Genomic DNA, 13,471 nt, shown 5'->3' with positions numbered 1-13,471 from the left:
TATATTAAATGTAAAAAACATTAGCCGATGTATTTTTTCATAGACAAACAACCTGAAATTGCTAACTTTAGCCAGGCAGTTGACCAGACTATGCAATATTGTACTACATTATGTCTGTGGACTCTGTTGAATGGTGCTGGAATCGATGAAAGACTTATCCTTTGCTGTCATCTTGCTTTCTCATATTTATGCGTTCAAGCTTCTTCTACACCCACAAACGTGTGTTCTCCACTGCAGGATACACCATCTGTCCAGAATGCTCATGCATATTGCCTGAGAAGGCAGATGTTCATTTTCCTCAACAAGAACTGTTTCTGATTTTATACTGTACCTGCTGATAATCTGGACAGTGTTGTACAAGTTGTTATTTTCTTTGTTTGATATTCTGCAGGTTGGCCCATCAGTGGGAGCTCAGTAACATGTGTAAATACCTGCAGCATCAGACACTGAATAAGTGTAAATGTGTTTAATGAGGTTTTCAGGAATAAAGCCCTCTTGTGAAAGTGTTCTCCTGTGTAAAGAGAGTTCCTAACATTTACATTCAAGTTAATAAGTTTGATATTTATATACTGGTTGAAAATAACCCTGTGAGAAATACATTTTAAAGTTGTTTAAAAAGTAAAAACTTAAAAAAGTAAAATTCATAGAGAGGCTCAGACTATTTCATCCAGAAAAAAACTCTGGTTATTTAACTTATTTAAACCATATAAACTTATTTGTCCCTGCCTCTTAAAAGAATTGGAATCTAAATTCAAAAGGAACTGGAATCAAAACAAGGAATCAGATTTGGAAGCGTTCAATTTCAAACAACATGCAACCCAAGGTATTACTGATGATCTTGCAGTGGCACACAAAAACCAAAAACCTGTGAGAAGAATTTCAGGAGTCTTCATATGTTGTTGTTAAATATGGAGGGGCCATTTGGAAGAAACCAGTTTGAGGTGATTTGAGTTTTATTTACACACGTGGACAAAATTGTTGGTACTCCTCGGTTAATGAAAGAAAAACCTACAATGCTCACAGAAATAATTTGAACCTGACAAAGGTAATAATGAATAAAAATTCTAGGAAAATGAACAAACAAAAGTCAGACATTGCTTTTCAAACATGCTTCAACAGAAATATTTGTAAAAATTAACTCATGAAACAGGCCTGGACAAAAATGATGGTACCCCTGAAAATAACGTGACCAAAGGGACATGTTAAGTCAGGGTGTGTCCATTAATTAGCATCACAGGTGTCTACATTCTTGTAATCAGTCAGTGGGCCTATATATAGGGCTACAGGTAGTCACTGTGCTGTTTGGTGACATGGCGTGTACCACACTCAACATGGACCAGAGGAAGCGAAGGAAAGAGTTGTCTCAGGATATTAGAAAGAAGATTATAGACAAGCATGTTAAAGGTAAAGGTTATAAGACCATCTCCAAGCAGCTTCATGTTTCTGTGATTACAGTTGCACATATTATTCGAAAATTTAAGCTCCATGGGACTGTAGCCAACCTCCCTGGATGTGGCCACAGGAGGAAAATTGATGACAAAACAAAGAGACGGATAATACGAACGGTAACAAAAGAGCCCAGAAAAACTTCTAAAGAGATTAAAGGTGAACTTCAAGCTCAAGGAACATCAGTGTCAGATCGCACCATCCAATGTTGTTTGAGGCAAAGTGGACTTAATGGGAGACGACCAAGGAGACCATTGTTGATAACAAATCATAAAAAAGCCAGACTGGAATTTGCCAAACTACATGTTAACAAACCACACAGCTTCCGGGAGAATGTCCTATGGACAGATGAGACAAAAATTTAACTTTTTGACAAGGCACTTCAGCTCTATGATCGCAGATGGAAAAATGAAGCATATGAAGAAAAGAACACTGTCCCTACTGTGAAACATGGAGGAGGCTCTGTTATGTTCTGGGGCTGCTTTGCTGCATCTGGCACAGGGTGTCTTGAATCTGTGAAGGTATAATGAAATCTCAAGACTATCAAGGGATTGACCCAAAACACAAAGCTAAAAACACCCAAGAATGGCTAAGAGGAAAACATTGGACTATTCTGAAGTGGCCTTCTATGAGCCCTGACCTAAATCCTATTGAGCAATTTTGGAAGGAGCTGAAACATGCCGTCTGAAAAAGGCACCCTTCAAACCTGAGACAACTGGAGCAGTTTGCTCATGAGGAGTGGGCCAGAATACCTGCCGAGAGGTGGAGAAGTCTCATTAGCAGTTATAGGAATCGTCTGTTTGCAGTGATTGCCTCAAAAGGTTGCGCAACAAAATATTAAGTTAAGGGTACCATACTTTTTGTCCAGGCCTGTTTCATGAGTTAATTTTTAAAAATAATTCTGTTGAAGCATGTTTGAAAAGCAATGTCTGACTTTCATTTGTTCATTTTCATAGAATTGTTATTCATTATTACCTAGATAATAAGTGGTCTATCCTGGAAAAAATATAATTTACTGTAACCGCCTAATGTAAATGTGGCTTTTGGCCCATTTGTGTTATTTTGGCATTAAAACAACATAGCTGTAGTTTATTAATGACTTGACCACTTTACCACAGCTTTACCTTCAAAAACAATTATGCTCCATAAAACAGGAAGTGTCAGCAAATATCTTACAGGCATAAGGAGCTGGGGTACATGCTACATTAACAACTATTGCAGGCTGTTCTTTGCATTATGCATATTGCGTACAGTGATATTGCAATAATGATGCATTTGTACATATTGTGATACATATTGTGAAACCCTAATCAGTACCATTAGTAGGAGGTCCTAAGTGTGCCCAGAACCTATCCCCACACCATTACACTGCCACCATCAGTCCAAACTGTCGACACAAGGCAATATGGATCCATGCTTTCATTATGCTTTTACCAAATTCTGCGGATACCACCTAATTGGTACAGTTGAATATGAGCTTTGTCTGACCAGACAATGCTTTTCTAATCTGTTACTGTCCAATAAAGTGCAGTTTTCTCCAGTTGTGGCCCATCTGCTTGAAGGTTTGACATGTTGCATGTTCAGAAATGATACTCTACATGTCTTGGTTGTAAACAGTGTTTAGCTACTCTTACCTTTCTGTCCTCTTGTACCTGTAAGCCCATTCTCACATGACCTCTAACATTAACAAGGGTTTTCTGTCGACAACTGTTGCTCACAGGATTTTTTTTTTTCTCCAAACATTTTATGCATAGCAAAGAGACAGTTATATGTACAAATACCAGTAGATCAGCAGTTTATGATGTACTTTGACACACCCATCTGGCATCAATAACAATGCCACATTCAGAGTAACTTCAATCCCCTTTTTACCCATTTCAGTGCCCGTTTTGAATTTGAACTTCAATACGCTTTCTTCACCATGCCTGAATTCATCGAGCTGCTGTCATGTGATTAGCTGATTTGCCATTTGTACTAACAAACAAGTAAGCAAGGTTATCAAAAAAGTGTCAATTTAGTGCAAATCATTGTACACAAACTCATTTGTAGGGTGATCATGGCCTGATTTATGTTGATCTTTTCACTTTATTAAAACAAAACTGAAGTTTCAGTAGCGCTTGTCCAAGCTCCATAATTGATGTGAGAAATTTTAAAAACATTTAGTAGAACTTGGTTGATTTTGATGGAACATTGCAGGCTCATGTCCTGCTGCCTTTTAACTAAACTATAGTATGGACACAGAGGGAAAAGCTTTGTGCCTTAGTTAGGAGAGTAATTACATTTGTGAGAGTAAAAGGAAGGCAATGATGGAGGCAGGAAGTCATTTACCGACAGGGTACAATATTGAAAGAGATAAATGTAACAGATCAAAAATGTCACTCAAGAAAATGCAGGAAACAGATGTGATCTAAACATCCACACTTACAAACAATGGGGTTAATATATATGATGTTTTGGCAGCATAACAAGGCAGGTGTAAAGCAGCCTAAGCCAGTAAGACTCAGTCATCCTTGCTTTCTGTTGTCTGCACTGCTGCCGTAGCATTTCCAAGAACACATTAACTGGCTGTAGAGTGCTGTGTCATGTTTTCTAACCACATTTTACTCATAATCCTCTGGCTCCAGCATACACTTATACACTGTATAATTGCACTGAATTCCCTCAAAGAAATCAACTTAGTGCCTATTAAGCTACATAAATCATAATGCAAGCTGCCCATCATTGTTTGGGGAGATTATGCAGGCCTGAAGTCAAACAAGGGTTACACTTTACAGATACAATGTTTTCTACCATGAACTGGCAGAGTGCACCAAAACACATTAGCTGTAGTTCTGCCTACAACTGATTTAATTTCCTACACAGTTTATAACTTATATCTATTATTTCCTGTGACAGAAACATCTTGTTTTTAAGCATAGTCATCTACTTTTGTAAAATAAAGCTGGTTATTAAAGCCATTTGCCAATATGAAAAGAGACGTTGGTTCAGAAGCATGGTATTAATTATTAACATGACACAGTCTTGACACAGAGTTTAACAGGTCAGCAAGTACGTGTTCTACTAACATAAGACCAATCACATTGTTGGACATCTGCCGGGTTGGACCCCTTTTGCCTTCAGAACTGCCTTAATCCTTTGTGGCATAGATTCAACAAGGTACTGGAAACATTCCTCAGAGAGTTTGGTCCATATTGACATGATAGCATCACACAGATGCTGCAGATTTGTCGGCTGCACATCCATGATGCGAATCTCCCATTCCACCACATCCCAAATGTGCTCTATTGGACTGAGATCTGGTGACTGTGGAGGCCATTTGAGTACAGTGAACTCATTGTCATGTTCAAGAAACCAGTCTGAGATGATTCGTGCTTTATGACATGGCGCGTTACCCTTCTGGAAGTAACCATCAGAAGATGGGGACACTGTGGTCATAAAGGGATGGACATGGTCAGCAACAATACTCAGGTAGACTGTGGTGTTGACACGATGCTCAATTGATACTAAGGGGCCCAAAGTGTGTCAAAAAAATATCCCTCACACCATTACACCACCACCACCAGCCTGAACCGTTGATACAAGGCAGGATGGATCCATGCTTTCATGTTGTTGATGCCAAATTCTGACCCTACCATCTGAATGTCGCAGTAGAAATCGAGACTCATCAGACCAGGCAACATTTTTCCAATCTTCTATTGTCCAATTTTGGTGAGACTGTGTGAATTGTAGCCTCAGTTTCCTGTTCTTAGGTGACAGGAGTGGCACCCTGTGTGGTCTTCTGCTGCTGTTGTCCATCCACCTCAAGGTTCGACGTGTTGTGTGTTCAGAGATGCTCTTCTGCATGCCTTGGTTGTAAGAAGTGCTTATTTGAGTTACTGTTGCCTTTCTATCAGCTCAAACCAGTCTGGCCATTCACCTCTGATCTCTGGCATCAACAAGACATTTGCGCCCACAGAACTGCCGCTCACTGGATATTTTCTCTTTTTCTGACTATTCTCTGTAAACCCTAGAGATGGTAGTGCGTGAAAATCCCACTAGATCAGCAGTTTCTGAAATATTCAGACCAGCTCGTCTGGCACCAACAACCATGCCACATTCAAAGTCACTTAAATCACCATTCTTCCCCGTTCTGATGCTCGGTTTGAACTGCAGCAGATCGTCTTGACCATGTCTACATGCCTAAATGCATTGAGTTGGTACCATGTGATTGGTTGATTAGAAATTTGCGTTAATGAGCAGTAGGACAGGTGTACCTAATAAAGTGGCCGGTGAGTGTATATCACAAACATATCACTAAGGGTAGTGAGACATAGATATAGATATATATCTAAATCTATATCTCACTACCCTTTCGACACTGTGAAGAAAACGACCACAGCGTTGGCATTGCTTCGCTGTTTCAGTTACACACCCTATAGTCCTGCACTGAATCAGTGTCAAATGCCCAAACAAATGCCACATGGCCAATCTGAAACACATACACAAACTGCAACAAGATGGTGATAAATATGGGTTAGCAATATCGGCCCAGTTTTAGCTATCAGACCAATACCGATATGTTACAAAATGACTAACATCGGCCGATACTGATGTCAAAGATGATGTAATGTGCATCTCTAATTCGCGTTCCATCCATTTTCCATCCCCATTCAATCCTGTTCAGGGTTGTAGGGGAATTGGAGTCAATCTCAGCATACACTGGGCTAAAGGCAGGTCATCACAGGACCAACACAGAGACAAACAAGACCCACAATCATCCACAGACACACTCACACCTTAGGCAAATTTACAATCGCAATTCACCAAACATGCATGTGTTAGGCCTGATGGAGGAATCCAGGGAAAACACAAAATATTTGTGTTCATATTTGTCAGCTCCCCATAAAAAAAAGAGCGTACACTTCTCTAAATTGTCCAAATAAGTTAGTTGACAGAGGACAGGCGGCACAAAACATATAAAGTCATATTCAATCTGATGAGGCTCATTTGCCAGATTAAGTACCTTTGGAAAATAACCTTTAAGCAGGTATTCAGCATACATTTTATTAAGACCACTTTTTTGCGCTAAAAATGTTTAATTGTTCTGTAATATCATACTGCTACGTGTCATGTTTTCATTAGCTGAAGGCAGAAAAATCTGCATAATTATCAGAAATAAAGGCCTGAAGATACAGGAGGATTTACTCCAGCATGAATGGAGAGAACATTAAGCTAAATAGCTACATATTTTATTTATCTATCGATTAATGACAAACCAATTAGAAATGTGCAATATAGTTCAATCATTTGTTTTTCCACACCCAAGCTCTTGTCAAGGCGCAGCTTCCTTTTACAGAAAAGACCTGCAACAAATGAAAAAGAAAATAGCATTTAATGTCCCACATACAGTACAGACCAAAAGTTTGGACACACCTTCTCATTCAAAGAGTTGTTTTTATTTTCATGACTATGAATATTGTAGCTTCACACTGAAGGCATCAAAACTATGAATTAACACATGTGTAATTATATACTGAACAAAAAAGTGTGAAACAACTGAAAATATGTCTTATATTCTAGGTTCTTCAAAGTAGCCACCTTTTGCTTTGTGTTATGATTTGGGGTTGTTTGGTTTTTAGTTTCTGGTTTTTTCCTTATGTTTTTCACTGCTCCAGTCTTTAATCATGTCTCTGTTTATTATTTTCCTAGTCATGCTTTAGTTTTTGTCTTCTAGTTCATGTGCGGTCAAGTTAAGTTTTTGGATCTGGTTATGCTTTCGTTTCATGTTTTTCTAGTTATGTTTCTATTAGTTTGTTTCCTTGGATTTGCGTTCTGTTCAAGCCATGTTTTGCTCCAGTCACGTTTTGTTCTGTCAATTAAGTTTATTCTGTTCACCTGCACCATGTTAATCAGTTTTGTGTTCCACCTGTATCATGCTCCATTTCAACACACCTTGTTCAGTTAGTCGGCGCGGAAACATTTTTCATTTTCATGCTCATGTCCTGCTGTTCACACGAAGCCTGTCTTGCCAAGCCTGCCCATGTCTGTTTTTGCCGTCACCTCCTGTGAGGTTTTTTTGTTATTAAATATTTAAATATTTTTCCATTTAACATCATGCTGCCTGCTAGTCTGCATTCTGGGTTCGTCCATTGCTCAAGCCGTAACACTTTGATTAACTGCTCCACACACTCTTGGCATTCTGTTGATGAGCTTCAAGAGGTAGTCACCTGAAATGGTTTTCACTTCACAGGTGTGCCATGTCAGGTTTAATAAGTGGGATTTCAAGCCTTATAAATGGAGTTGGGACCATCAGTTGTGTTGTCCAGGAGGTGGATACAGTACACAGCTGATAGTCCTACTGAATAGACTGTTAGAATTTGTATTATGGCAAGAAAAAAGCAGCTAAGTAAAGAAAAACGAGTGGCCATCATTACTTTAAGAAATGAAGGTCAGTCAGTCCGAACAATTGGGAAAACTTTGAAAGTGTCCCCAAGTGCAGTCGCAAAAACCATCAAGCGCTACAAAGAAACTGGCTCACATGAGGACCGCCCCAGGAAAGGAAGACCAAGAGTCACCTCTGGTGCGGACGATAAGTTCATCCGAGTCACCAGCCTCAGAAATCGCAGGTTAACAGCAGCCCAGATTAGAGAACAGGTCAATGTCACACAGAGTTCTAGCAGCAGACACATCTCTAGAACAACTGTTAAGAGGAGACTGTGTGAATCAGGCCTTCATGGTAAAATAGCTGCTAGGAAACCACTGCTGAGGACAGGCAACAAGCAGAAGAGACTTGTTTGGGCTAAAGAACACAAGGAATGGACATTAGACCAGTGGAAATCTGTGCTTTGGTCTGATGAGTCCAAGTTTGAGATCTTTGGTTCCAACCACCGTGTCTTTGTGCGGCGCAGAAGAGGTGAACGGATGGACTCTACATGCCTGGTTCCTACCGTGAAACATGGAGGAGGAGGTGTGATGGCGTGGGGGTGCTTTGCTGGTGACACTGTTGGGGATTTATTCAAAATTGAAGGCATACTGAACCAGCATGGCTACCACAGCATCTTGCAGCGGCATGCTATTCCATCTGGTTTGCATTTAGTTGGACCATCATTTATTTTTCAACAGGACAATGACCCCCAACACACCTCCAGGCTGTGTAAGGGCTATTTGACCAAGGAGGAGTGATGGGGTGCTGCGCCAGATGACCTGGCCTCCACAGTCACCGGACCTGAACCCAATCGAGATGGTTTGGGGTGAGCTGGACCGCAGAGTGAAGGCAAAAGGGCCAACAAGTGCTAAGCATCTCTGGGAACTCCTTCAAGACTGTTGGAAAACCATTTCAGGTGACTACCTCTTGAAGCTCATCAACAGAATGCCAAGAGTGTGCGGAGCAGTAATCAAAGCAAAAGGTGGCTACTTTGAAGAACCCAGAATATAGGACATATTTTCAGTTGTTTCACACTTTTTTTTAATTCCACGTGTGTTAATTCATAGTTTTGATGTCTTCAGTGTGAAGCTACAATATTCATAGTCATGAAAATAATGAAAACTCTTTGAATGAGAAGGTGTGTCCAAACTTTTGGTCTGTACTGTACATGACACGTTGGAACACAAACTCCTATAAACACTTTACATAAATTAATTTGTTTCTTCTAAGCAGCGAAGGTGTATTTGTTTGCGATCAAATTTATAACAACAAGAACCTTTTAATAGGCTCTCAAGCACCAGACCGCTGTGCAGCAGCTTGAATAAGGGAGAACTTTAAAATGAAAACAATTCAGGACAGATATTGCTTTTAAAATCTGAGTTTAATAATCCAGGCCTGGATTTAAAAAGCTCAGATACTCTGAATGAGAAGGCTAATTTCAAATCACTTCACACTCAATGTTGAAGTGGCACTTTTTTTCCTCTCTACTGTTCATGTCTTTGACTTCCTTCCTTCGGGCTAAAAGAGGACATGAACAACAACATCTGCGCCTTTTTGCTCCAACCAAGCTCTTGTCTCTGACCAAACACACACTCACACACACCGCGACCTCCTCACCATCATACATCCACACTCTGCAGCCTCCTATCTGAGGCACAACACAAACTGTGCCAAACGTAAACAGCACGGTGCCAATAAAAACTGAAGGAAGTCCGCTGAGGTCACATGTTAGTTTTCTAGGGTCAAAGAGTAAAACTTGTTTCCCCCTTTCAGGTCAGCAGTAAATAACAACCCTGTCATTACAGAAGACAGAAGAGGACTGCCCTGTGTGACATCCATGTCGAAATCACAAATTAAGCTCTGTTTCACATGCACATATGTGAGGACAAATGGCAAACCGTGAGCTAATTGAGAAATGCAGGACGGGGTGGTGATGAGGGGTGGTGGGATCAAGAGGGCCAAGAAGCATTTCTAATGTCTTATTTTGCAACATTAAATTGCCAGCTTTAGATTGCAATATGGCTCCTGGTATTTTGTTGCATCAAAATGACTTGCACTAATTTCTTGGGAAATCAAAAGAAATGCTTTGCAAAGTTCACATCTTTCTAGCATTTTATTAAGGCATCGAGATATTAAAACTACTACACTTTTACAATTCAAGTTTGTAATTTATTTCAGTTGAACATCCATATTTTACAGAAAAGATATGCAAGCTGAGGCTTACACCTATATTGCTCTGCCAGCTGTGAATTAACAGTTCACTATTAGACTTAGAGTGAACTGTTGAGAGTAAAGAATACCCCACTCTTGGTTAACCTATAAGTCCACATCCACCAAGAGTGGAGTATTCTTTTCTGAAGTGATATTGAAAATGGTACAAGTATTGCTGGAGAGGGTCTGCGTTGCCCCAGGAGCCAGCTGTGACAGGGGTGGACGGCAGTCTGCTGGCTTTAGAATGGTTGTGGGCCCTTTTTTTGGCCATCGACATGGAGGTGGGGGAATTGTGCATGCGGAGCGGTGGGGTGTCGTGGGATAGGCCCATAGGGACCAGCAGGGTCTGCCCACTCCGTTGTCTATGGCGCCTCTGGTCAGTGTCCCTTGCACTGCTGCAGGTTATGTCTGTGACCGTAAATGTGAGAGGCTGCTTCCTGACTTGGTTTGGTTTTGGTGTGGCTTATTCACACAGCTTTTTCCTACACCTCTGTGCTGATTTAGATTTAAACACACAAACACACACACACACACACACACACACACACACGTGCACACACACACACACACACACACACACACACACACACACACACACACACACACACACACACACACAATATATGCATAGCAAACAGTTTGTTCTTAGTGTCTTGTTATTTGTATTCCTCTTTTACCTTTTAATTTTGTTGTCTTGCCATTATTTTCAGTATCAAGTAGTAAAACGATTACATCTTTTATTCCAGTTTTGTTTTGTTTGTTACAGTTGTCTCTGTACCTGTTGTGTTCTTCCCCGTCTGACTCTTTATAATTGTTGTGGCTTGTCCAGTCTGCTGCCTGAATGAGACATAATCTCTCATATCATTAATTAAATAAAGTCAACTGAGCAACCGGGAACGCCTAATTTCACCCTCTTGTAGAGCAAATCTGCCTTTGACACTACAAGGCAACCAGATCAACCACAATGTGTACCTAAACTGTAAAGGCATGACACAAAAACAAGATGGCCCGTTTCTGTGGTTTTCCAGATCTTTTCCAGGAATTCTTCTCACTAAAATTGTTCAGCCAAGAAAACAGGGACAAACTTCAGGGTCTTGTGATAAGTGGAGATGGTTGAGATCAGAAAAATACTACATCCCTGTGTCCAGCAGATGCGAACATTTTCAGTTGTTTTAAAAAGCAAAAGTTTGCTAAAACTGATTATCTGTTAGCCTCCCATTGCTCACAGGATTTATATACCACCATAGGTAAGGCAACATTGACACCCTGTTGTATCTACATTTGAGACTCTTGCACACATTATTTTGGATCCAGTTTTAAAAATGGAAAGAATGTTTCTCAACTCAACTCTTCCACGGCAGAAATTTAAGATGTTTTAACTTAAAAACAACTAAACTTGTGACCTTTTTGGAGATTTATTGCTGAGGCTGGACTCATCACTCTGGCAACGTAGAAAAAAATTCAACATGGATCTTTTTAACATGTGATTAAAGGTCTAGCTTGTTCACTCCCCTCTGGCCCAAGCTTATGTTGTTACAACACTGCAAACGGGCCCTTTACATTTAAGGAATGGCTCTTTGTTACATTTATTTCTAGAGAATAAAGCAAAGCTTTGTCCCTGATCTACACCAGTCTGAAGATTTATTTCAGTGTGGACTTGGGAGTGGAACATATTATCAAGAGACACAGGTTGTTTAACATAACTAGTTATTTGCATGCAGAATTCTTTGAGTTAATAAAAGTAAAAGAAATCAATGTTTGTATTATTAACTCAGGAAATATTTTGAAGAAGATGGATGTAACAACTAATTTAAACCAGCTACGCACCATTTCAAACCTAATACACGCTGAATGCACCATTCAATGGTAAGTGATCAAAACTGGTCAACCAGTGATTGGCAGGTCAAATACAGGTCCTTCTGAAAAAAATAGCATATTGTGATAAAGTTCATTATTTTCCATAATGTAATGATGAAAATTTAACATTCATATATTTTAGATTCATTGCACACTAACTGAAATATTTCAGGTCTTTTATTGTCTTAATATGGATGATTGTGGCATACAGCTCATGAAAACCCAAAATTCCTATCTCACAAAATTAGCATATTTCATCCGACCAATAAAAGAAAAGTGTTTTTAATACAAAAAACGTCAACCTTCAAATAATCATGTACAGTTATGCACTCAATACTTGGTCGGGAATCCTTTTGCAGAAATGACTGCTTCAATGCGGCGTGGCATGGAGGCAATCAGCCTGTGGCACTGCTGAGGTCTTATGGAGGCCCAGGATGCTTCGATAGCGGCCTTTAGCTCATCCAGAGTGTTGGGTCTTGAGTCTCTCAACGTTCTCTTCACAATATCCCACAGATTCTCTATGGGGTTCAGGTCAGGAGAGTTGGCAGGCCAATTGAGCACAGTGATACCATGGTCAGTAAACAATTTACCAGTGGTTTTGGCACTGTGAGCAGGTGCCAGGTCGTGCTGAAAAATGAAATCTTCGTCTCCATAAAGCTTTTCAGCAGATGGAAGCATGAAGTGCTCCAAAATCTCCTGATAGCTAGCTGCATTGACCCTGTCCTTGATAAAACACAGTGGACCAACACCAGCAGCTGACACGGCACCCCAGACCATCACTGACTGTGGGTACTTGACACTGGACTTCTGGCATTTCCTTCTCCCCAGTCTTCCTCCAGACTCTGGCATCTTGATTTCCGAATGACATGCAAAATTTGCTTTCATCCGAAAAAAGTACTTTGGACCACTGAGCAACAGTCCAGTGCTGCTTCTCTGTAGCCTAGGTCTGGGGAATGCGGCACCTGTAGCCCATTTCCTGCACACGCCTGTGCACGGTGGTTCTGGATGTTTCTACTCCAGACTCAGTCCACTGCTTCCGCAGGTCCCCCAAGGTCTGGAATCGGCCCTTCTCCACAATCTTCCTCAGGGTCCGGTCACCTCTTCTCGTTGTGCAGCGTTTTCTGCCACACTTTTTCCTTCACACAGACTTCCCACTGAGGTGCCTTGATACAGCACTCTGGGAACAGCCTATTCGTTCAGAAATTTCTTTCTGTGTCTTACCCTCTTGCTTGAGGGTGTCAATAGTGGCCTTCTGGACAGCAGTCAGGTTGGCAGTCTTACCCATGATTGGGGTTTTGAATGATGAACCAGGCTGGGAGTTTTAAAGGCCTCAGGAATCTTTTGCAGGTGTTTAGAGTTAACTCGTTGATTCAGATGATTAGGTTCATAGCTCGTTTAGAGACCCTTTTAATGATATGCTAATTTTGTGAGATAGGAATTTTGGGTTTTCATGAGCTGTATGCCAAAATCATCCGTATTAAGACAATAAAAGACCTGAAATATTTCAGTTAATGTGCAATGAATCTAAAATATATGAATGTTAAATTTTCATCA

At 40.4% G+C, this 13,471-nt stretch overlaps 1 protein-coding gene across 1 annotated transcript in view; it reads right to left on the bottom strand.

Annotated features, from left to right (window-relative positions):
- palm1b (paralemmin 1b) overlaps positions 1-13,471 on the bottom strand; it is a 39,227-nt gene that overhangs the window by 18,688 nt on the left and 7,068 nt on the right. The window lies entirely within an intron of this gene.

This window comes from Girardinichthys multiradiatus, chromosome 19 (assembly GCF_021462225.1).
Source record: "Girardinichthys multiradiatus isolate DD_20200921_A chromosome 19, DD_fGirMul_XY1, whole genome shotgun sequence".
NCBI lineage: Eukaryota > Metazoa > Chordata > Actinopteri > Cyprinodontiformes > Goodeidae > Girardinichthys > Girardinichthys multiradiatus.
This window is presented reverse-complemented; position numbering and strand designations above follow the sequence as displayed.